This window comes from Apis mellifera, linkage group LG3, assembly GCF_003254395.2.
Source record: "Apis mellifera strain DH4 linkage group LG3, Amel_HAv3.1, whole genome shotgun sequence".
In the NCBI taxonomy this organism is placed as follows: domain Eukaryota; kingdom Metazoa; phylum Arthropoda; class Insecta; order Hymenoptera; family Apidae; genus Apis; species Apis mellifera.
In genome coordinates, this window is record NC_037640.1 from 11581646 (window position 1) to 11604800 (window position 23155).

The following is a 23155-nucleotide window of genomic DNA, read 5'->3' on the forward strand; positions in this document are numbered from 1 at the left end:
TTCTACTTCATCTATAAGCAAACGAATGCGACTTGAAAAATATTTTTATTATATTTTATGAACGGGGGGGGGGGGGGGGTTAAGTCATAGCGAAGTTTTTACATATTCTGATTTTTCAATATTGGATTTAATTCCATTTGGATTCGAATGGCGACAATATTTATCCACGTTTGATTTTTTTAAAATATTGTGGAGATTTCTAAGCTCTTTTTTTATATGAAATAATATATTGTCAAATGGCTAGATTTTCTTATCTCAAATTAAATCTTAGTCCGAATTTGACCGAATCAATGACAATATTCTCAAAGTTTTTTTAAACATGGAATATGATAATTGAATATAATAGTTTCTATAAATTGCTTCAAAATTTCATAAATTCCGATCACTTTATAAAATATCGCACAAAACAATAACATAGACTTTAATATTTCTTTATATCCAAAAATTCATTAAAATATAAAAATTCTATACATAATTAATTCGCACGTAAAATTTCATGTCCGAGTATCGTCTCGAGTTATATTAGTTCGATTTATATACACATATATATAACTATTTTAATTCCCTTTTTTCCTATTATTATTAATCATTATTATTATTCTCACTCTTGTCGATGATTTCCTAATCGCGAATAAATTACGTAACACAATAAATTTAACATCCGCCCATGTTAAATCGAACGGTATATATATATATGTATATAATAGCATCGTATGGGACCGGTATTGACTCATAAGCGGTGGGTAGATGTGCCATTATCTATCACGGACGACACGGCCGTTGTCGCGTACGGTTAACCGGTTGGCAACGAAGAAACAGAACCGCGGAGAGAGAGAAAGTTGGAGAAGCGCGGGATGCGGCCGCGTTTCGCGGCGCGCGCGAGGGGCAGTCCGTATTCCATTCGCGAAGAAATTGAATCCAGTCGCGCGAGGAAGTCCGCCAACCTCTCCGCGGTGGTACGCGCGCCACTTTACCGATCGAGCACCGCTCCGGTAACCCGGCCGGCGAATCAATACCTCATGCCGCGATATATCGTATCGCGATTTCGAAAATCGATTGCGAATGCTTGCGCTTCCGCGTGGCAGGATCGTGTTCCAACGATTCGTTTCGTGTTTCTGCCCGGACCCGATCCTCCCTCTCTCTCTCGCTCGTGTCGGCCAATCGCCGCACAGAGAATTGTGAGATTTTTTTTTTTTGTTTTTTAGAAGAAGAGAATTGAACGCATCGTCACTTTCCCTCGTTGGGAAGAATAGTTTGGAGAATACTTTGATCTTTATTCGAGAATATATGTTATATATACAATTTGTTCGAATTGAAATAATGTTATGATTGATTTTCGTTTCGGAATTAATCCAACAAATTTCATATATAAACTACGTTGCAAGTTTTCTCCAAATTACACCTGCGAATCCTATAATGGGACGAAAAATATCGATCGACCGCTCTCAAACGAGGTTCCCTTTCCGAGTTAATAAATCGCCTCGATGTAACTTTGGAACGGAAAAGAGGATATCGCGAATATCGAATTCGATATCCATTGGCACGATGCATCGAGAGAGGGGGGGGGATTAAAGCGAATGGAGGACGATTTTTTCGCGGATGAAAAATCAGAAGAAGGATGAGAGGCACTGGCCGAGCAAGGCTGCACAAGGGAGCGCAAAAGGTGAATGCATCCGCGCTTCCTACATTTACGCAATCGATTCCTCGAACCGTGGTTCGCACGTAGCAATGGACGCGTTCACCCGTTCACAAGTCTCTCTCTCTCTCTCTCTCTCTCTCTCTCTCTCTCTCTCTCTCTCTCTCTCTCGATATCGTGTGAACACGAACGTGAAAATAATCGTTTCTCATGGTACCCGCGAAACGCAACCCTCGTTCTCGGTCTCATTCACTGAGACCGAGACAATGAGCGTGAACGAAAAAGGGAATTCTTCGTCGATGCTTGGTAAATAACAGTTTGAATGGTCGAAATTACGAATATTTATATATATCTACCAAAATGTTCAAAATGTAGTAATAAAAAATTAATTGTATTGCTAAGTTGAAGTGAAATTTTTAATCGTGATTTTTTAACTAGTTACTTTTCCAACTAGTTACTTTTCTCTGGAACAAATTGTTGAATTAGGTTATGTAGGTGAATTTTTCTTTAATCCACGGTAGGTAAATAATAGTTTGAACAGTTGAAGTTATGAATATTTATCGTTCAAAATGTAATAATAATCGATTAATTGTATTGTTAAATAGAAATTATAAGAGGAAGCAAGTATGAAGTAAAATTTTCATTCGAGATTTTTTAACTAGTTACTTTCCAACTTTGGAACGAATTGTTATGAAACGGATTAGGTTATGAATTTTTCTCTGATCAAGCAGATAAATAATAGTTTGAACAGTTGAAGTTACGAATATTTATAAAAATGTTCAAAATGTAATAATAATCGCGAATAATTATATCATTAAATAGAACTTATAAGAGGAAGCAAGTATGAAGTAAAATTTTTATTCGAGATTTTTAGTAACTAGTTACTTCTTCAACTAGTTACTTTTCTCTGAACGGAACGAATTGTTGGTTAGGTTATGTGGATGAATTTTTCTTTAATCAAGGTAAATAATAGTTTGAACAGTTGAAGTTACGAATATTTATCGTTCAAAATGTAATAATAATCGTGAATAATTGTATCGTTAAATGGACGAAATTATAACAGGAAGCAAGTAATATAAAATTCTTGTTCGAGATTTTTTAACTAGTTACTTTTCCAACTCTGGCCGAAACGAATTGTTGGTTAGGTTATGTGGATTTTTCTCTGATCCATGAACAATTGAAGTTACGAATATTTATAAAAATGTTCAAAATGTAATAATAATCGTGAATAATTGTTAAATGGACGAAATTATAAGAGGAAGCAAATAATTGTATAATATAAAATTCTTGTTCGTGATTTTTTAACTAGTTACTTCTTCAACTAGTTACTTTTTTCTGGACGGAACGAATTGGTTAGGTTATGTAGGTGAATTTTTCTCTGATTCACGATAGATAAATAATAGTTTGAACAGTTGAAGTTACGAATATTTATCATTCAAAATGTAATAATAATCGATTAATTGTATTGTTAAATAGAAGTTATAAGAGGAAGCAAATAATTGCATAATATAAAATTCTTGTTCGAGATTTTTTAACTAGTTACTTTCCAACTTTGAAACGAATTGTTGGTTAGGTTATGTGGATGAATTTTTCTCTGATCAAGGTAAATAATAGTTTGAATAATTGAAGTTACGAATATTTATCGTTAAACTATAATTATTTATAGTTATGGGTTATAATTACAAGTTATTTTAACAAGTAATTACATCAAACCATTATTCGAAATTTTTAATTACTTTCTTCTCCAATTCTGGATAAAACAAATTGTCCGAATTTTGCATCCGTTCGATTAAATTACATGAACGAATTTTTCTCTGATCCACAAGTAATAATAAATAACAATTTAAACAATCGAAGTTACGAATAAAGTTACATACATATATCTATCCTTCAAAATATCATAATAATTATAATCGTTAAACGAAATTAAACGAGGAAGCATTTTAACGATTATTTATTCCAACCAATTATTTATTTATTAGAACAGAACGAATTGTTCGAATTTCACATCCATTCGACTAACTTATTGAAATTCTTAAATAACCAAAGCCCGAAACCCAGAATTACAAGATTCCATTTCTCGATCAACAAATTTATATTCCATCCATTTCACATCCAATGTGTCAACCAATTGTCATCGTCTCCAATCTTCGACTATCTCGCCACTTTTTCGTACGGCGAAAAAGCAGGAAAATCGAAAAAGCAGCGGGCCAAGGTTGAACGACCTTGTTCAAAGCGCCACCCGTTTCGAATCGGAGGTTGAACGACCTCCAGGGACGACCTTATCTCCTCCTCTTCTTCTTCTTCTTCCTTTTTTTTTTTTTTTTCATCAAACAATGGGGAAAGTGTTGCGAAAGCGGCGCCGGGTGTGACGCGGCGGTGGTCACGCGCGAGGGGCATCGTCGCAAGGGGAGAGGAATCCTTTCGATTTCGCTTGTCACCTCGTCGAAAGATCGCTTTCGACCTCCTCCGACCGTTAACACAACAGTTTTTCCAACAGCCTTTCACCGAGCCGCGGGTTTACGAAACCAGTCGATCCGTCCAGGCTGGAATTCGGCCGAGGGAAGGTCAAGGGCTGGTGAACGCCAGCTTTCACCAGAAACGCTCGCCTCGAAATCTCCGTTTCTATAATCGAGCGAAAAGTTTTCCTTTCTTTCTCCTCGATTTTTTTTTTCTTTCCTTTCAATTCAAAAGAAACGATTGGAGAGAAATTAATTGATTCGAGATTAGAAATTATATTTTCGGAGGGGGGCAGATAAAAGCGAGTTTCACAACCGTATTCTTATCTTCGAAATATACCGAAACTCTTTTTCCTTTTTCTTTTCACGATTAATGAATCGAAATAAATTCAAAAAAAATTTCTTAGACTCGTGATTATTCTTAAACTACTTACTTAAATATTGTTAAATTTATGGGATTGGAGAGTTCGTCGTGAAATATCTTTTTATCACAATCCAATAAATGAGCAGTCTTCGAACCGAATAGGATCTGAGTTATCCGATGATTCGGGCGAAGAAGGCCGATTCTTGCAACTTTCTCCGAAGGATGGTGCCCCTAAGTCTGGTGCGAATCGCGGGTTGGGAAGCAAGGGAGTCGTAGGTTAGCGGCGAGATGCGAATCGTCGCTGCTTTCCTTTCCTCCGCGTGGAAAAGGAGAAACGGAGGGAAAGGTCAGAGCGACGAGGAAGCGGCCGAGTGATAATAAGCGAGCCAACACTTTCTACGCGGTTGCCGCGAAAGAAGGGGCAACTCATTCTAAATGGAACGCGAAGGAGGTGGCTCGAAGGATTCGTTCGAGGGATAGTGTTATCTTTTTCTATTATTCTTATATTATAGCTTGTGTGAAAATATAGATTTGAGGTTTGATTTTTGGAAAAGTATAATTTTCATTATATATTTTGGAAAAGTAATTTTTATTTGCTTTCTGTTGTAATTTATGTAATATTTTATATATTACATAAATTACATATTTTATATTTTAATATTTTATATAATAATTCATACATAAAAGTATATATGAATATATAAAAAAGATTTAACATTGTGTTTAATTAATATGGAAAGTTGATTGAAGTATATGTGTAAATGTATGTGCAAATGTAACTTGAAATAAGATGGAAAAATCGATTAGTAGATCTATAAAATATATTTTGTTTAATCCGTAAATATTTTTAAAAGAGGATTAAAATTTTTAATTTACAACGTAGTTTTAACGTAATTGGTTATTACGTTAAGAGATTGAAGCAAAATTCAATTCATTTTTTATAAATTTGAAAAATTATAAATTGTTCGAGCCACTGTGAGCCATGCCGTTTGATCATTCTTAAGCCGCGTTCTCATGTATTCTCAAATGTATTTCCTAGTATACAGTTCGTGTAAACGTAATATTATTGAATGGGTCAAAATTCAAATTTTCATATTTATAAAAAAAAATATATTTTTTAAGAATATTTTTAACATTACGTTCTTTTCATTTTTATTGATTTTTTTTTTCGTTTCATATTCTCTTTTTTTATTCTATATTAATCAAATACAATTATTTATTATATATACATTTTTAACGAAATAATAAATTGCAATAAAAAGGAATATATCGTTCTCTAAAAATTAAGTCTCTCGATATAAGCTCAAAATCGAGAGGAAAAAATAATTTTATCCAGTTACTAGTTCCAATAAACAGCAATTTTGAAAGCAATATTCAAAGGGAGACGAATTGAATTTGTCCTCGTTGGTTCGATGAGAACGCGGCTTAAGGAATCATTGCGCCAAAGAAAATGAAATCGAACATCCGATAGAAGATCGAGTCGAAATTTGAATCTGCTATACATGGTGCGTCGCGTCCAATTTGAACGAAGAAATACTTCTTCTTCGTCCAACAGAGAGAGAGGAAGGGAGGGAGAGAGAGAGAGAGAGAGAGGGCGGTTAGGCTAAATGAAAAACTTGAATCTCCTTGCACGAAAGTTAATCCGTCTCCGCCTCGAATTATCCATTGTATCTGTTTCAATTTAAACGAGTCGAAAATCTCGCAAGAGATTTCCTTTTTCCGTTTTTCAATCGAATCAACTTGAACGAGAAATTCATCTTCCGCTTCGAGAAGAAAAAAAAAAATTCTCCTTTCCATTATCTCCGCTTCTAAATCAACGTTTCGAATCGGGCATTGGACACCCGATGTTGAAAAATCCCGAGAAAAAATTGCCTCGAGTAATTACTTGATAAAACGCTCGAATAATACTTATTCATAGCTGCTTATAATTGATCCGTTTTTACGCGTAACCTCGCCTCGTTTGACACCACAATTTATTTCCGACTATTAATACATTATTTTGAACGATAAATATAAGTAACTTTACGAACTGAAACTATTTAAACCAAATTCCCCTTGTCAATCGAGACGATTAAACTTCTTTCTCCTTCATCTTCGGAGAAAAAGAAGATGCCTCGATCTTTTTCTTTTTCACTCGCCTATATCCAAAATCAACTTAAAGTTAAGATAGATTCCTAAGAGTCTTTCTGAAAGAACGAAAGAAAGAAAGAAAAAAAATTCCCCTGTCGAGTGTTCGTTTTCCAAGTCGACTCGTTTTAAACTTGAGCGAGTTGCCCGAGCTTCCTCCTGAAAAGCTCTCGTATGTGGGACGCGTATCGAGGAACACGATCTCGAGGAGGTCTATTTCTCTCTTCTTCCCTTCTCTCTTCCTCCCCTCCAACTCGGTGTACGCCGCGGCGCTGCTCCTAGGCTAGGTCTAAACGCGTCGATGCTAAGCCAAGCGAGCGTTTCTCCGCGCGCTCAACGTACAATGGCAACAAAGTTCGACCCACGCTATTGCCTGGCTGGCTGGCTGGCAGTGAAACCTCCTCTCCCCTCCCCCGTCCCCACCTTCAGCGGGCCCCTCATTCCTTATCTCGCTCCATACGGAGAATCACCTCGCGTCTTACCTCGGAAACTTATTTCGGAAATATGCGAAACAAATGTCTTTCGTTGTTATATTATATGAGCGTAATATTTGATATTTTTGTGCATGTATATATATTGGTTATTTACGTAATTTACTTGGGTACAGGTTGGGCACATTCTCGAAGAGTTCGCATTGTAGAAAGAAAGAATACGATTCTAGGTTTATTTATCGAGTTGTGAGCGAGATATTTTCGCGCTCTTGTTTTGGTCTAAATTCGATCGGTCAAAGATGTTTACATTATGTTAACGTTTATGCAACGAACCGGTGCTCGTTATATATTAATTTTCATGAAATTCTTTCGCGTTGGACGATTATGCACAACTCGAAAGAGTGATTCACGCATAATTATAATTAATTACACGTGTGTTAATTATACGTGTAATTAATGCAGTCAAAGTGTTTCCCCTTAAATGGCGAATATATTAAAACGTAATATCGCGGGGAAATAATCGCTAACCTCGTAGTGACAATTTTTCCTGTTCGAAATTTCATCCGACGGTAAATTTTTGAAGCAAAGCTCGATTTCGTTCGACTCGATTCCCAAGTTTCATCAAGGCGCCACAGTTATCTCCCCCGGTTATGTACAAATCATTAAGGGGAGTCATTACGAGTCCACGGTATTTCCAGATTTTAATTAGAGAGCGTTTCGTTTCTCGAGTCCTCTCCTCTCCTCTAAGCAGGAAAATTTTTGACCGCGTTACGAAACAACCAGATAACCTTCTCTAACTTATCGACGGTGTTGCTGTTCAATTTGGAACAAAAGGAGAAAAAGAAGTCGCGCAGGAAGATCCACGATCGTTTACCTCGACTGCAGTTTCATTTCCACGGCGCTATCGATCGTTGGCGCTGTAACGATCGTTTCGCGCCTCCGATATTCGCGAGCAATACTGTTTCGCAAGCTCGTTATGTAAAGGGTGAAAAAGTAATTGGCGCACGATTTCTAACCGTTAATTGATTAAAGAACAATCGGCGTTGAATAACGGGGAAGCGATTTGAGCGTTTAAGCTTTAATAATCCTTCTTTCGATTCGTCGACGACCACCCATTTTTATAATCGTTTCCTCGCGTATCGCGTGGCGAGAGGCGAGAATTCGTCACGGATAAGACATGCAAGATCGTTTTCGGCGCGGTTTCGCTACGAGATGGCGTTAATAGCAATTTATCCTCGACGTTAGCAGACGTTGCAATTATGGCGGGACAAATAGAAAAGACTCTCTGCTCGCCCTTTTTTCCACTTCAACCTGTGGACATTTGATTTTACACCTCGAGTAAAACCGAATTTACTTTTTCGAAATAATTCCTTCTCGCTAATTAATTTTCTCCTTCGAAAAAAAAAATAAGCAAACAAAGTCGAGATGAAAATAATAAAATTCTTTCTTCCAAAAAATCCTCTTCCCTCTTTTCGAAATTCGTTTAAAATTTCTCTATGCGCGTGGGAGGCGGGAAAAATCGGGTGGAAAAGAAGGAAGAAGGCATAGACGTATAAATATGGGAAGAAAAGGTGGAGGAGAGGTTTTTACGTGGGTTGAACGGTCACGTTGCGCCCGTGGGAAGGAGCAGAGGAGTTCGGTGTGCACGGAGAGAGAAATACGTTTCACTCTCGACGAGCCGGCCGGATAACGGGGCTCTCTGTTCACGGCGGAGGTAACTACCTCGCCGAGAAAGAAGGGAAAGTAGTTCTGTGAGTCAGTGGGGCTTGCGGTACCCCACGACGTTCAACGGTTAAGCGGCAGGCATCGGCAGGAACGGGAAACGGGTAATCCAGATGAGCCGTATCGCTTTATCCTCCGCCAAATCTCCCCCCTCCCCTCCCGCGCTACGCTTTCTTCCTTCTCGATCGTCCCGCGATCTCGAGACGTCCATTTTTTTTTTTACATTCTTTTTTTTTTTTTTTTGTAAATTTCAAACTTGATAAAAGTAATGATAATTATTCATTACGATAATAGTTCGTTTATTTCTATTCACATCTCTATATAATTTTAGAATTTTTTTTAATAGAGTTTCGTGTATTGTTAAGAGATTATTGGAGATAAAGGAAAATATTTCTGGCAATGAAATTCGAAAAAATTCTTTCTTCCTCCTTTGTTCTAGATTATTCGAAATGTTCGACGCTTCTTATTACAATTTATCAATTTTTTATTCGTGTTAGAATAATGAGATGGGATTTTTCGAATATATTTTGAAGGCAAGTTTGTCGAAGGTAGGTATTAAAGTCTTCGAATCGAGTCTTTTCGTAACTCGAGAACCGCGGTATGAAAATATAGCGGAAGATTAATCGTTGGCGAAAAAGCAAACACGTTATTACCAACGACAATGGTTAATCACTCTTTAAATCACCAGAAAAAGAAATCGAGGCATTTATACCTCCTACCAGCTGTGCGCGGTGTTTTATTGCTCCCTCTCGTGCGCTCTGTTCGTACATACGGTTTGTACATACGACATTTTTTTTTAATTCCTCATTATCCTTTCACGTTTCCAAATACACATAAAAATCGAAGTATATACGAAATACGATTTTTCTTTCTTTAATCAGAACGATCATCTTTGATTCTTCGATTCTTCTATTCGATTGTTTTTTTCGATTAAAAAGAGGACAATCATTTTCTAAATCCTATTCGTAATTTCTAGAAGCAGTAATTTTCAAGAGAAAAAAAAAAATATAAATTTCCAAAAACTATGGTTTAATTACAGCAATCATCTTCGATTTATCTATTTTCTTATTCTAAAGACAATCATTTTCTAAATTCTATTCGTAATTTCTTAAAAACAGTAATTTTTAAGAGAAAAAAAAAATCATTTCCAAAAACTATGGTTTAATTATAGCTATCATCTTCGATTTATCTATTTTCTTATTCTAAAGACAATCATTTTTTAAACTCTATTCATAATATCTAAAAGCAGTAATTTTCAAGAGAAAAAAAAAAAGAATTCCAAAATCTATGATTTAATTATAGCAATCATCTTCGATTTATCTATTTTCTTATTCTAAAGACAATCATTTTAACATTAAACTCTATTCATAATATCTAGAAGCAGTAATTTTCAAAAGAAAAAAAAAGGAATCATTTCCAAAATCTATGATTTAATTATAGCAATCATCTTCGATTTATCTATTTTCTTATTCTAAAGACAATCGTTTTCTAAACTCTATTCGTAATATCTAGAAGCAATAATTTTCAAAAGAAAAAAAAAAGAATCATTTCCAAAATCTATGATTTAATTATAGCAATCATCTTCGATTTATCTATTTTCTTATTCTTCGAAAAAAAAAAACAAAAGAGAATAATTATTTTCTAAACTCTATTCATAATTTCTAAAAGCAGTAATTTTCAAAAGAAAAAAAAAAGTCATTTCCAAAATTTATTGCTTAATTAAAGCAATCATCTTCGATTTATCTATTTTCTTATTCTAAAGACAATCATTTTCTAAACTCTATTCATAATTTCTAGAAGCAGTAATTTTCAAAAGAGAAAAAAAAAAATCATTTCCAAAATCTATGATTTAATTACAGCAATCATTTTCGATTTATCTATTTTCTTATTCTTCGAAAAAAACAAAAGAGGACAATTATTTTCTAAACTCTATTCATAATTTCTAGCAATCTTCAAGAGAAAAAAAAAAGTCATTTCCAAAATTTATTGCTTAATTAGAATAATCATCTTTGATTTATCTATTTTCTTATTCTTCGAAAAAAAAAACAAAAAAAGACAATCATTTTCTAAACTCTATTCATAATATCTAAAAGCAGTAATTTTCAAAAGAAAAAAAAAAATCATTTTTTCAAAATCTATGATTTAATTACAGCAATCATTTTCGATTTATCTATTTTTCTTATTCTTCGAAAAAAAAAAACAAAAAAAGACAATCATTTTCTCTATTCATAATTTCTAGAAGCAATAATTTTTAAAAGAAAAAAAAAATCATTTCCAAAATCTATGATTTAATTACAGCAATCATTTTCGATTTATCTATTTTCTTATTCTTCGAAAAAAACAAAAGAGGACAATTATTTTCTAAACTCTATTCATAATTTCTAGCAATCTTCAAGAGAAAAAAAAAAGTCATTTCCAAAATTTATTGCTTAATTAGAATAATCATCTTTGATTTATCTATTTTCTTATTCTTCGAAAAAAAAAACAAAAAAAGACAATCATTTTCTAAACTCTATTCATAATATCTAAAAGCAGTAATTTTCAAAAGAAAAAAAAAAATCATTTTTTCAAAATCTATGATTTAATTACAGCAATCATTTTCGATTTATCTATTTTTCTTATTCTTCGAAAAAAAAAAACAAAAAAAGACAATCATTTTCTCTATTCATAATTTCTAGAAGCAATAATTTTTAAAAGAAAAAAAAAATCATTTCCAAAATCTATGATTTAATTACAGCAATCATCTTCGATTTATCTATTTTCTTATTCTTCGATCGAAAAAAAAAAAAAACAAAAGAGGATAATTATTTTCTAAACTCTATTCATAATTTCTAGAAATCTTCAAGAGAAAAAAAAAACAATCATCGCTTAATTAGATCGATCCTTCGATTTTCAATCCATTTTCATATTCTTCGACCGAAAGAAAAAAAAAAGCAAACAAAAATTTCGCCGTCTCTTCCAAAAGAATCATTTATATATATATTCATTTTTATATATAATATTAGAAGATTAGAAGATAATATTAGAATATTAAAATATTAACAAAATATAATTTCTTAGACGCAACAAAATCTTCGAACAAACGTCCTTATTAATCCCTTTATATAAAATAAAACCATCTTCGATTCGTCTCTCTGAAGAAAGAAAAAAAAAAAAAAAAGGGAAATCCATCTGAAATCTGTCCCTTCAAAATTTCTTCCTTCCTTCCTTCCTTCCTTCCTTCCTTAATTCCTTCAACCGAAGCGACCGCGTATTTCGTCCACGTATCGTTATCTCGAACGAATCGTCCCATCTCTGCGCTCGACTCGACTGCGCTTCCCCCTCTCCCCTCTCCCTTCCCCCCACTCCCCTCCAAAACCACATTCACTTCGACAACCGCGCTCTAAAACCGCGTGGCAGCGAGCGATGAAAAGGAATTCGTTATGCGGTGTCCCGGGAGCGTGTAATTTTTGCTTTCTCCCGTGGAAACTCGGCTCGCGAACGGGGCAAGGAAGGGGAGGAGGGAAGAGAAGGAGGGGGTAATAGCGGAACGACGACGAGTGACACACTTCCCGATGCGGGGAAGCGGGGCGGCAGGGGAGGGAAAGAGTAGTGGGGAGGGGCGGCGCGGCTCTCTCGGTTGAATCTCGCCCGCGATAGAGCAGCGCCACCGCCACCGCCGGGCCTCTATCCGCCACCGGAAATAGATTGTTGGTTGGCTTACGGGCCGCTTAATACAGCGACAAACAATGGTTGACCCGAATATGCAGCGCTGAAATGACGAAGCCTCGACGACGAGTCTCGACCCTGATGGGACGAAAAGCCGCTCGTTACGAACAATTGCCCGCTGAAAGGTCATTAACCGACGGAGGGTGGGGGGATTACCGACCGAGCAGCCGCGGATCTGGCATTCCTTGAATATGTTCGAGGAGATCGATGGCGGCGAGGGAGGGGGAAGGGCAGGAATATTGCAACGGCGTCGCGATTCGTTTTTGGGGAAATTGGATTTAATTCGTTCGAATTAATATTCCTTAATAATTAATTTCAAAAAAAAAAAAAATATGAAGGAGTTAAATTTTGTTTCTCTTTTTTTTCGAGAGGATAGGATTCGCTGTAGGTGTTAGGTTAGAGTAGAGCAGCTGGATTGGATCCGTAATCCGTGGCGGCGATAGCGAGAGTCGGCTAGTTTTGAGGTCAGGGCAACGACGCGGAGGATCCTTGTGACGTGCACCGCTGCTCCAAGGAGCGCTCCGGTTGGCCTTCGACCTGAACGATCCCTCCTCTCCCATCCGCCCTCCTTTTCGCAGGACTCTACTCTTCCTGCCGTGCCACGACCATCCTTTTAATCCTCCAACGATATAACGAGGCCGTCCCGTCTTTCGTGTTCGATCGTGTCGTATATAATAACAATTATCGATCGAGAAGAGGCTGGTAATATATAAAATAATAAAAACCCCCATGAACGAGAAATTCGTACGTTTTATAAGAATCGTTTGTAAGAAGCGACAGAGATAATTTATTTTTCTTTTTTTATATAACGAGCGGATCGAAAAGATCAAGATCGAGAGAGGAGTAGATACTCTACGTGCGATCCTTGGATCCACGGACTCGCGAGGTTGTAACGTGGTTCGGAAGGTGAAAGTTTTTTCGGTTATCGAGCATCGTGGCCTAGACCGTAAAAGAATAACAAGAACGCGCGTACACAAGAGTTCTCGTAGAGGCAGTTAGTTTTATGCCTCGCTGCTTTCTCTTTTCATTCTAAATACTTCCCTCCAAAGACGGTTTCCTCGCTCCGCTTTCGTCGTACGAACTTTTACACCGTCCACTCCCCCCTACTTATCTCCCCTCCTCTCTCGTTTTCCGATATAAAATATCATTAGACGCCGTGGAAATTTGTAAAATTGTTTCGGGATCGAGTCGAAAACAAAAATCTATAAACGAGCGAAAAACGAGAAATTTTTAATAGTTTTTAAAATTTCGGTAAGAAAGAAAGGATGATAATTTTTGCCAACGGTCTATGATGCAAAATATCTCTTTTTCTCACACAGATATATCGACGGGATATGAAATTGATTCTAACTTTCTCGAATGCTCGGCAAAGGCCGAGCCACGGAATATCGATCGATCGATTTTATTTCTAAAAATATCCGTCTATTGCAGCGAGACCGCTATGCGCTGCTCTCTAATGTCGTTTGTACCGTGAACGTGAACGATAGTAGACGTTTCTATAAAAAAAAAAAGAAACGTTTCTCGAGTTTAAATTCGAAATCCCGAATTCGAGAATGCCGCTTGGGAAAAATTTCGTTTCGATCGAAATTACGACGCGATGTGAATTTCGACGTAACGTAATACGTATCTCTCGTACTCACGACGTATGTACAATAAACGACGCTTTTATCAACAATACGTTACGTAACAATACGACGTTTCTCATTTACAAAGCGCGCATGCACGCGTAAGAACCGAGTCGTACTCTTCCAATTTTTCTAACCTTATTGAAAAAAATATTAACAACGATACAAGAATTAATTTAACTTCGAGAGTGATGAAAAAAGGAGAGAAGAGGAAAAAGAAGAAGAAGAAGAAAGGAAAAGTAAAATGGAAGGGAGGAGAGAGAGAGAGAGAGGGAATAAGAGCGAGCACGGTTCGGATGTGGTAGGAAGGCGCGGTTGGACGGATAGACAGAGTAGAACGGAGAGACAGAGTTTTTCCGCGAGCGGCGCGGCGTGCGTAACGCTAAGCGCGATCGACGACTAGGCTGGTTGCAGCGGTGTTAGAGGTTCCCCTACTGGAGAACGTAGTACAGCAACGCTGCCGTTTTACGAGGAGGGTTCTCTCTCTTCCACTTCCACAGTTCCTCCACCGCACGGCGCACGGGTTCCTCGTCGGTGAGCGCTGGTGCCCGTGGCCGCTGTCCCAGTCGTCGCCCTACTTTGTCGAAGCCAACTCAGCTCGACACTCGGTTTACACCTCGCCACACGACGGGACAGAGAGAAACACGTCCACGCACACGCGCGCGCGCACGTGCACGCGTACATACATACACACACATATACATATACATATATACATACGCGTAGATACACACGCGCGCGTCGCGCGAGAGAGACGAACCGAGGAGGTGGTGGTGGTGGTGGAGGAGAAGGAGGTTGTGCCCGATGGTGGTGGATGTGATGGTGGTGATGGACGTTTCGCCCCTAACCGGAAGTGTCCCGCGCCAAAACCCCGTTCTTCCATCCCGTTCGTCCCTGCCTGCTCGCGGACCCACGTGCCTCGACCGGAAGTGGCAGCTACGCACCGTTCTCCACCGACCTACGACAACCTGCTGCTGCCGCCGCGTGGCCCTGCTCCGCTCGAAGCGACGGCCACCGCCGAACAACACTCTCCAACCGCCACGTTCCAATTTCTAGAATTATCGTCGGTGGCGGACGTTGGCCTCGATCTAAAGTCTAAAAATCCTTTTTCTTATTTTTATTTTTATTTTCCTTCTCGTCGCGAGGAATCGAGAGAGAGAGAGAGAGGAGAGTAGGTGGAAAGGGATAGTGTCGGGAGAAAGTGCACCGGGCCTCGAGCCGGAAGTGGGATCGAGCGAGAATATTCACCACCTCCCCCTCTCCCGCTCCGCGTCACCGTATCGCGGTACGAAACACTCGCATCGATGATCATCGGTCACCACCATCGTTCCACCAGCTTGGAACACGCGCGTGCTCCTCCTCTCGTCACGAAACAACGGGAAGAAGAAGAAGAGGAGGAAGAAGAGGAGGAAGAAGAGGAGGAGGAAGAGGAGGAAGAAGAGGAAGAAGAGGAAAGGAAAACGACGGCGGGGCGACGAAGAAAGTGTTCCTTCTCCACGTTTTCGTTGTTACCACTGAAATGATAGATCCACTGGACGGTGTACGACGGAAAGTGTGACGAAAATTTTGCGAAGAGAGAGAGAGAGAGAGAGAAAATTAACTCGCGTTCTCGATCTGTCGAGCAAAAGCACGACCACTGCCAATTACGACTAATCGCTTACGACGACGCCGTGATCGATCATCACGGCACACCTTACTACGCTCTTGCTGTGATTATTATTCGCCTCCCCTTTATTTCCCCTCCCCGACTCTCTCTTTCTTAATCCAACGCGGCCGCCTCTCGTCCACGGCCAAAGTCAACGCGCACGACGCGTCTTCTCTCGTCTCTCGTCGTGTCCTGTGTCGTGTATACGCGCGCGCGTGTGTGTGTTACATACGTATTATACGCGCGCGCGTGTGTGTGCGCCAATCGGCGGAGCATGCGCCGAGCGAAGGAGCAAAACGGAACAATCGCGTTGGAACAACCGCGACCCTTGAACACTTGAATCCGTGGCGGAGAAAAACCGTGGTGAGTTTCGTCCACTCCCTTCCCCTCTCTTCTCCTCGATTTTTTTCCCTTCCCACTGCCGATCGATCGATCCGGGACGAGAGAGCGAAACGGACGACGCGAGGAAACGATCGGCCCGGCTCGATCGGGAATCGCACACTGCCAGAGAAGGAGACCCGCGCCGAAGGAGGAAGATCCGCGTCGATCACGTGACGAGGTCAGCCAAAATTGGTACAGCCATGCCGCCCCCCTCCTCCTCCTTCATTATTCTAACGATACGAAATTACGCTACTTCGTACTGCCACTTGCACCGATCGATGATACAGCGACGCGCAACGCGGGAAACCGATTTCGTCCCATCGTCCACGTTTCTTTTTTAGATCTTCCGTTTCTTTCATTTTTTTCCTCCATCGATCGAACGATCGATCGAAATCGTGGGGAGAGTTATTGTTATATTTATTTCCGAAAGACTTCCGAGAGAAAAACAAAGGAGACGCGGAGGGGTTACGTAAGACACGCTACACGACTGCCATTTTGGTCCACGCACACGCACGCGTGGTGTACGTGGGTGCCCGCTCGGTTCTCGTTTGAAAATCGGTCGGCATGAATGGTCTCGCGCGCCCGACTCGATAAGAAACGCTGCCTGATAAAACGCGTCGCTGCGCGGGATGATAAACTGGACCCGTTGATCGTCGATCGGCACGCGCATTAAGATTCGTTGACGAATCGGTGGAAGGTGCAACGAACTGTGGAGGAATTTCGCGTGGCCGGACGATTCGAGCGAGATCGAAAAGAAAAAAGAAAGAAAAAGGAACGAAGAAAAAAAGAAACTCGAGGATTATATTCCGAAGGAAAGGAAATGTTACGGACGAATAATCGTTCGAGAAGAAAGTGAAAATAGAAAAATAACGAAGAGAGATTGGATTGGCAACGATTCGTGTCGTCGTCCAAAATCCATCGACTATTTTTAAAGCTATACCTTCGACGTACCACGTGTGCATCGTTCGTTTCCTTCTTATCTCTAAGTTGCCGTGTTTGTACGTTTTTTCTACGCGCGGCCTGGACACACACACACATATAAATATATATATATATATATATATATATATATATATATATATACACACACGGTCGACGCCGTGTATCCCGAGCATTGAACGAAGAAAGAAGAAAGGGAAGAAGGAAAGGAAGGAACAAAGATAAAGAAGGATCGTTGCCCAAGAAGTTGACCGCGTATAAAAAGTAAGGAGAGTTTTTGCGCGGTGGACGAAACGAACGACGCGAGCTGTTATTGCTCGGGACACGGAGGAAAGACGGAGACGTTTTCTGTTTAGACAAAGGATAACCCAGTTTCGAGGGCAACTGGGTCGTGTGCGTCTTTGCTATATCTTTGTTTTCGACACTGCGCGCCTTATACTTAAAAGAAAAAGAAAAACCGATCGATATACGGTTTTTTTTGCCTCTCCACTCGACTTATACCCTTTGCATCCTGCCACTTTGTACGCATTTTTCGTGTTCGATTTTTCAAGTTTAATCGATATATATAATCGATACGCGTAGTTCTTAATAAAGTAACCAACTTTTGTTGTCCACGTGGTGGTGAACTTTCTGAAGTGTGATCGAGAAATCGGATCGAGGAACAAATGAGGAGAAGGAGCACGTGCAAATACTCGAGAAAACGGACGAGAAGACGTTTGGAGGAACGTTGGAGAGAGAAGTGACCGTTGGTGACCTGTGTTTACCTGTGTATGTGTGTCGATATAATACATATATATATATTACATATATATATCATAGCATAGGAAAGTACGTAGAGAAGAAGTAAATGTGGGTGCAAGTGCGCGCGCGCGCGCACAGCTAGTAGTGTGTATAAACGCTGACGTAACACGACGAACCTCCCCCCTTAAACACCTGATCGACGATCCACGTCGGTGACCTTGTTCAATACCGTCCATCGCGGTAAAGGATTTCGGGACACGCTTTGCCCTCCTCCACCGTTTTTCGTGTTTTGGATGTCTTAAACGGAAAAAGATGTAAGTCGTTACACATATCTTCTGATTTTTCGTTCGAAATCGAATAATCTCGTTACGACGAATTTTTATGATAATAAAAATTTGAAATTTCCAAAGGTCTAGGTCGTTCGAAAATTCGTGACAATTCATTGGACAAACTCGTAATGGGTTTCGACTGTGAGACAAATACACTCTGATGGAAAATAATTTTTTTTTAACGCCGTCGATCGCAAATTTATTCGCAGGGTCGTTTATTAGCCTGGTTTAATTCTTGGACGCTCGTTTCTCATTCGGCGCGATTACTGCGATTAAAAGAAACAGAGGGAGGGGGAACATGGACGTACGTGTGGGCCCCCGTTCGATTTCATTGATTCATCGGCGTTCACGTTGCCTAAGGCTATTGTTTCCCGTTTAATTGGCCGTTATCTATTCTCAGGATCATCGTAGATCAATTTGCACGATCGCGGTAGGGCGGAACGGTTTCTCTGTAATCTATAAATACGTGAGACGAGGCGATACACGAGTCGACTGCGTCGTACGATTGTTTGTTGGTAAAGGTAAAATGGAACAACGACAGCAGTTTGTTAATAGTTTGTTAAGCCGATGCCTCGCCAATTGCGAATAAAAGTGGAAAAATTAATGTAACTCGGGTTTTTTTCGGATCGCGCCACACTCGTCGCGCGTGTGGAAACGAAAGTGGGAGGGAAAAAACGCGATTAGATAAATACCGTTAGATAAATTCATTTTTTAAAAATCGACCGAGATAGTCGCTGCGTAATAGAGAACATTTGCATTATTTGCATTAGAGAACTACACATTTTATAGATATATATAGTGCGCGATGAAAAAAAATCATATGAATACAAAAACATCCGGTGGAAATCAGAAAAGTGACGATTATTTTTATTTCAAACGTTTTCAATAGTTACGCGTTAGAATAATGCTGGTCGGTTCAATAAAAATTCGTGAAGAGATAACTTGGAAATATAACGATGCGCTTTTTATGGCGGCCGAATTCAAAGACAAATTCTCACGAAGGGGATAAAAATGAGATTGCATCTACGCGAAATCCAATTGACCCGTTCGAAGATAACGCGCGACGCGAAGTTGACGCGGTGTGGCGCGTGCAAAAGTTTAGAACGGCGCGACGACAACGAGAAGATAGGTTAGTTTTGCTCGGATGACGATGCGCAACGCGCGGGATAATAAACTTGGTTAAACGTAAAAAAGTAAAAATAGTTTTCGACCGATAGATATTACGCGGAGCGAAAAGTGGTTCAGTAAGCGTAAACATTTTAACCAACCGTGCACGCGTTAACCAATTGTAATTTTATTGGCCGTGCTTACGTTATTCCCATTCGTCAAGACAGGGTAATAAAATTTCCATCGTAAATTACGAAGACTTGAGTGTCGCGAAGTGACGAATCTAGGAGAAGGACGAGTATAACTCGCTTCTTAATTTTTCTCCATCTAATCCAACTTTCATAACCTAACTTTTTCCATAATATCTGACGCGATAGATTATTCCGTTTATAAATTACGCGTATAATTTCTAAATAGTAGATGCGATGAATCATATTATTTTATATACAACGAGCAAAAAAATAATTGGATCAACGATTTATTTAAATGTGCAAAAAAATGTATATAAATACATGTACATTACGTGTGTATACGTGGCGTAGAAATTGCAAAGTGTGAAACGAAAAAAAAATTACACAGCTTTGAAACAACAATTCTATCGCGATAACGACGTGGCTTCGCGATACGGAATTTCCGGAATAAAATTGAGCGAACCGATTCGATCGATGAAACACTCGGTGTCAACAGCCGGTGGCAAAAAAAAAAAAATTTCGACGCGATAAGTCGAAAATAAATAGCGGAACGCGTCTATGCGAAGGTATACGGTGCTTAGCAGCGACGGTTAAAGGCACGCTAAGTAAGGAGCACGCGCCACATGGCGGGAACTAGAGTTGTGCAACCCCGCTTAAAGTTATTCTGGCGGATGAGCGCAGTAGCTGGTGACGTCCCTAACCTAACATAACCTCTCGCCACTCGGCGCGCGCCCTCTCTCGATGACGGAGCTTGCGATAGGTCGGGCACAGACGTATATACGAATGCACGTTACGTGCAGCCAGTCTGCTCCACTATAGTCGAATCATGCGTACTACGATCCGCATCTACCACACCGGTATCCGCCGCACTTTTCACATCGTGCCATGACCTTTCCCTTCAACCAATCATTAACGATCGCTCTCTCCGTTCGATTCCACGATTGATTTCTCGTTGATCTTTTCTCTCTCTCTCTCTCTTCTTTTTTTTTTCTTAAACAGCATTAAACTGTCCGTTGTACCAATTAACGAGGATAAAGCTATAAAAGTGGAACGAGATTTAACAATTGAAATGCTTGATTATCGATCGATTATCCGATACATTATCGTGCCAATAAATTCTGCTTCCAACCGTTTGCCAACCGTTTTTTCGAAATTGATTCCCGTACACTCGTCGTCGTCGTCGCGTCCGAAAGGAATTTTCGTTTCGAAAATTCGAATATTACCCGATCCTTTCCCGAGCGAAAGAAACCTTATCTTTACGAGAACGTCACCAACGCGTTTCTTACGTCGCGCCCATACCGTGTCACCGATTATAACCGGCTAGATCTCGGCCTATAGAGGCCACGTGCGTAGAAAATAGATAACAACTAGCAGACTCCTCGCGACCTATGCCAATCTCAAACTAAATATACCGGCCAGTAATCACCGGCGTTGCATCCACCAACTTCGCGCGCATACTGCCTTTCGTATATCCGAGGCAACTTTTTCTCAATCTCGCTAAGGTCTTAACGTCAACGTCCATCGTACCAACCGAGGCGCGCGACATTATCGACCGAATTTTGTACACTCGTGACTTCCATTCGATTCGCCGCGTCTCGTAATTCGTCGGAAGAAAACGTTCCACGGATACGTACAACGTAATTCCATTGAAAGAAAAAACTTTTTAATTTCGAAAATTTTACTTATTGTTATTCTTCTTCGGTTTGAAAAGCTCGTAACGACCAATCCTTTTTTATTTATTTATTTTTTTTTCGCGGGAAAACGAGCTTACGAAAAACACCAGCCGTGTTTCATCATCCACCCGATACCTGCGAGAAACTACGCTCGCCGGGCAAACCGACTTATCTCGCCGCCGTCTTTTTTTCATTGGCTTCGCGTTCGCGCGGCGGGGAAAAAAAGGAGGAGGGGGGAGTGAGAGGGGAGGGAAAAAAGAAAAAAACGCGGCGATTCATAAACAAACCTGCGATCGGCACAGAATCGGCGTCGTATTGAATAATGCATTCGTCTACTACGGATTGGTATAATGTCGCTTTTGCACATGGAAAAAAAAATGACTTAACGAGTGGTCGACCTTATTGTGACTCATTAACCAATGAAATAGGAGTGCGGGCCTCGCTATATCGCAAGTACCAAAGATCTTTATAACTCCATCGGTGTATAATATAAAAAATACGTCCGTTGTATTAAATTAGCTTAGAATTTTAGAGATTAGCTGTCGAGCGTTAAATGATTTTTTAAACAATTCCTCCAAGTCTCCTCGAACGAAGAGAATCCAAAGAGAGAGAGAGAGGCTAATAATCGGATACGAGAAGAGAGAGAAAGACGAAACGTTTGAAGAGGATCCCGCGGTTGTTCCTAGCCGTTACCAGAAGCGCGATGGACGATCGACGGGATGAATTACGACGACAGAAATCGTCGGCGCACCATCACGAGCATCCTTGCGTCGGAATGATGTCATTTGACCCTGACACGTGCAGCGAGCGAGTACCGGTATTCGAAATGCCCGGCCGCCGCCATTCGACTCGAGAGAAAACGCGTTCCCTCGAAAGGTGCATGACACTGCGCACTCCTTCGTCACTGGAAGCAAACACAGGGATAAGTTCCAACTCTTTTGGTCGATATCAGCTCACCAGAAATTCTCTTCCAAGCTTCATTTCGATAAATCATAAAATTGGAATTAATTATTGCTTAAAGTTGTTGTAAAATTTTGAAATAGAGCGAGTTTTAAAATTAATCTTAGGTTTAATTAAATTTAGGAAAAGAAAGGAAACTGGTGATGGATTAAATCAGATGACACGCGATTATAAGTGTGTGAGGTCGATTCTCACGGACAAGTTAGCTGGCCTTATTTAACTTGCTCGTCTCGATGATACGACGATCGATGGATCTTCGAAGGAAATTCCATCAAGATCACGGACTCTGGATCGTCGATTAACGATTCGTCTTTTCTTCTCTCTTTGTTCAATGCTTGCTCGAGGAGAGGGGAAACGTGTATAGAAATATCATTCCAGATTACATCGCGCTCCGCTCTTGGGAGGGGGGGAAGAAGAAATATTATTCTTCGATAATGAACGAATATTTGCGAAAACAATATACACCGACGAGTAAGTTTAATTGGCAATGAAACGCAAAGTGACGTATGAACTTGTATCTAATTCGCCGTCCAAGGATACATAATAACGCAATAATGACCTCATCTTGGGAATACTTGAAATTTTCTGTATCTCTGAGAGGAAAATATTTGTAACGTTAATCGAGGATACGCGCATTCTTTATCCTCCTCGGATAAATAAAATAAAACGCGTTTATTTAAACTCAAATTTATTATTTCGAAATTCGAAAAGAAGGAGAAAAAATAATAATAATAATAATAGTACGGTATTATTATATATCGGGAAGCGAGAGACGTAACGGACCGTGTGTTTATTGGCACAGTTTCGTTCGAAGAAAACGCGGAGTTAAGGCACGGTTACGCACTATCGATAACTATTTACCGAAACGTGGCCGCGTTGTTTACATACGGTTTTGCCAAGTTGCGGTGATTATGGCGCCAAGTATCACCGGGAAACGTGACTAAGCGCGTGATATTATCCGTCCCTGCTGGAAGGAATAAGGGAAACAAAGCGGTCTAGGAAACGTGCGGCAAAACTACACTGCTATTAATACGGGGTGAGTCAATCAAGAGAGTATATTTCCTATTTCTAATAAACTCGTTGAAATTTTACTCGATATTTATTCGATCGAGGAATA

The 23155-nt window shown here is 39.7% G+C and overlaps 1 protein-coding gene across 13 annotated transcripts in view; it reads left to right on the forward strand.

Moving 5' to 3' along the window:
• LOC410925 (hormone receptor 4) overlaps window positions 1-23155 on the forward strand; it is a 154369-nt gene that overhangs the window by 100069 nt on the left and 31145 nt on the right. Inside the window, exon 1 of one of the 13 annotated variants that reach the window (XM_026439494.1) lies at window positions 17195-18092. The exons of 11 other annotated variants lie outside the window; for them this stretch is intronic. The gene's annotated coding sequence lies outside the window, so the exon portion shown is untranslated. Of the gene's footprint in view, window positions 1-17194; window positions 18093-23155 lie in introns of those variants that run through there. One more of the 13 variants, XM_026439497.1, reaches the window with a different exon arrangement.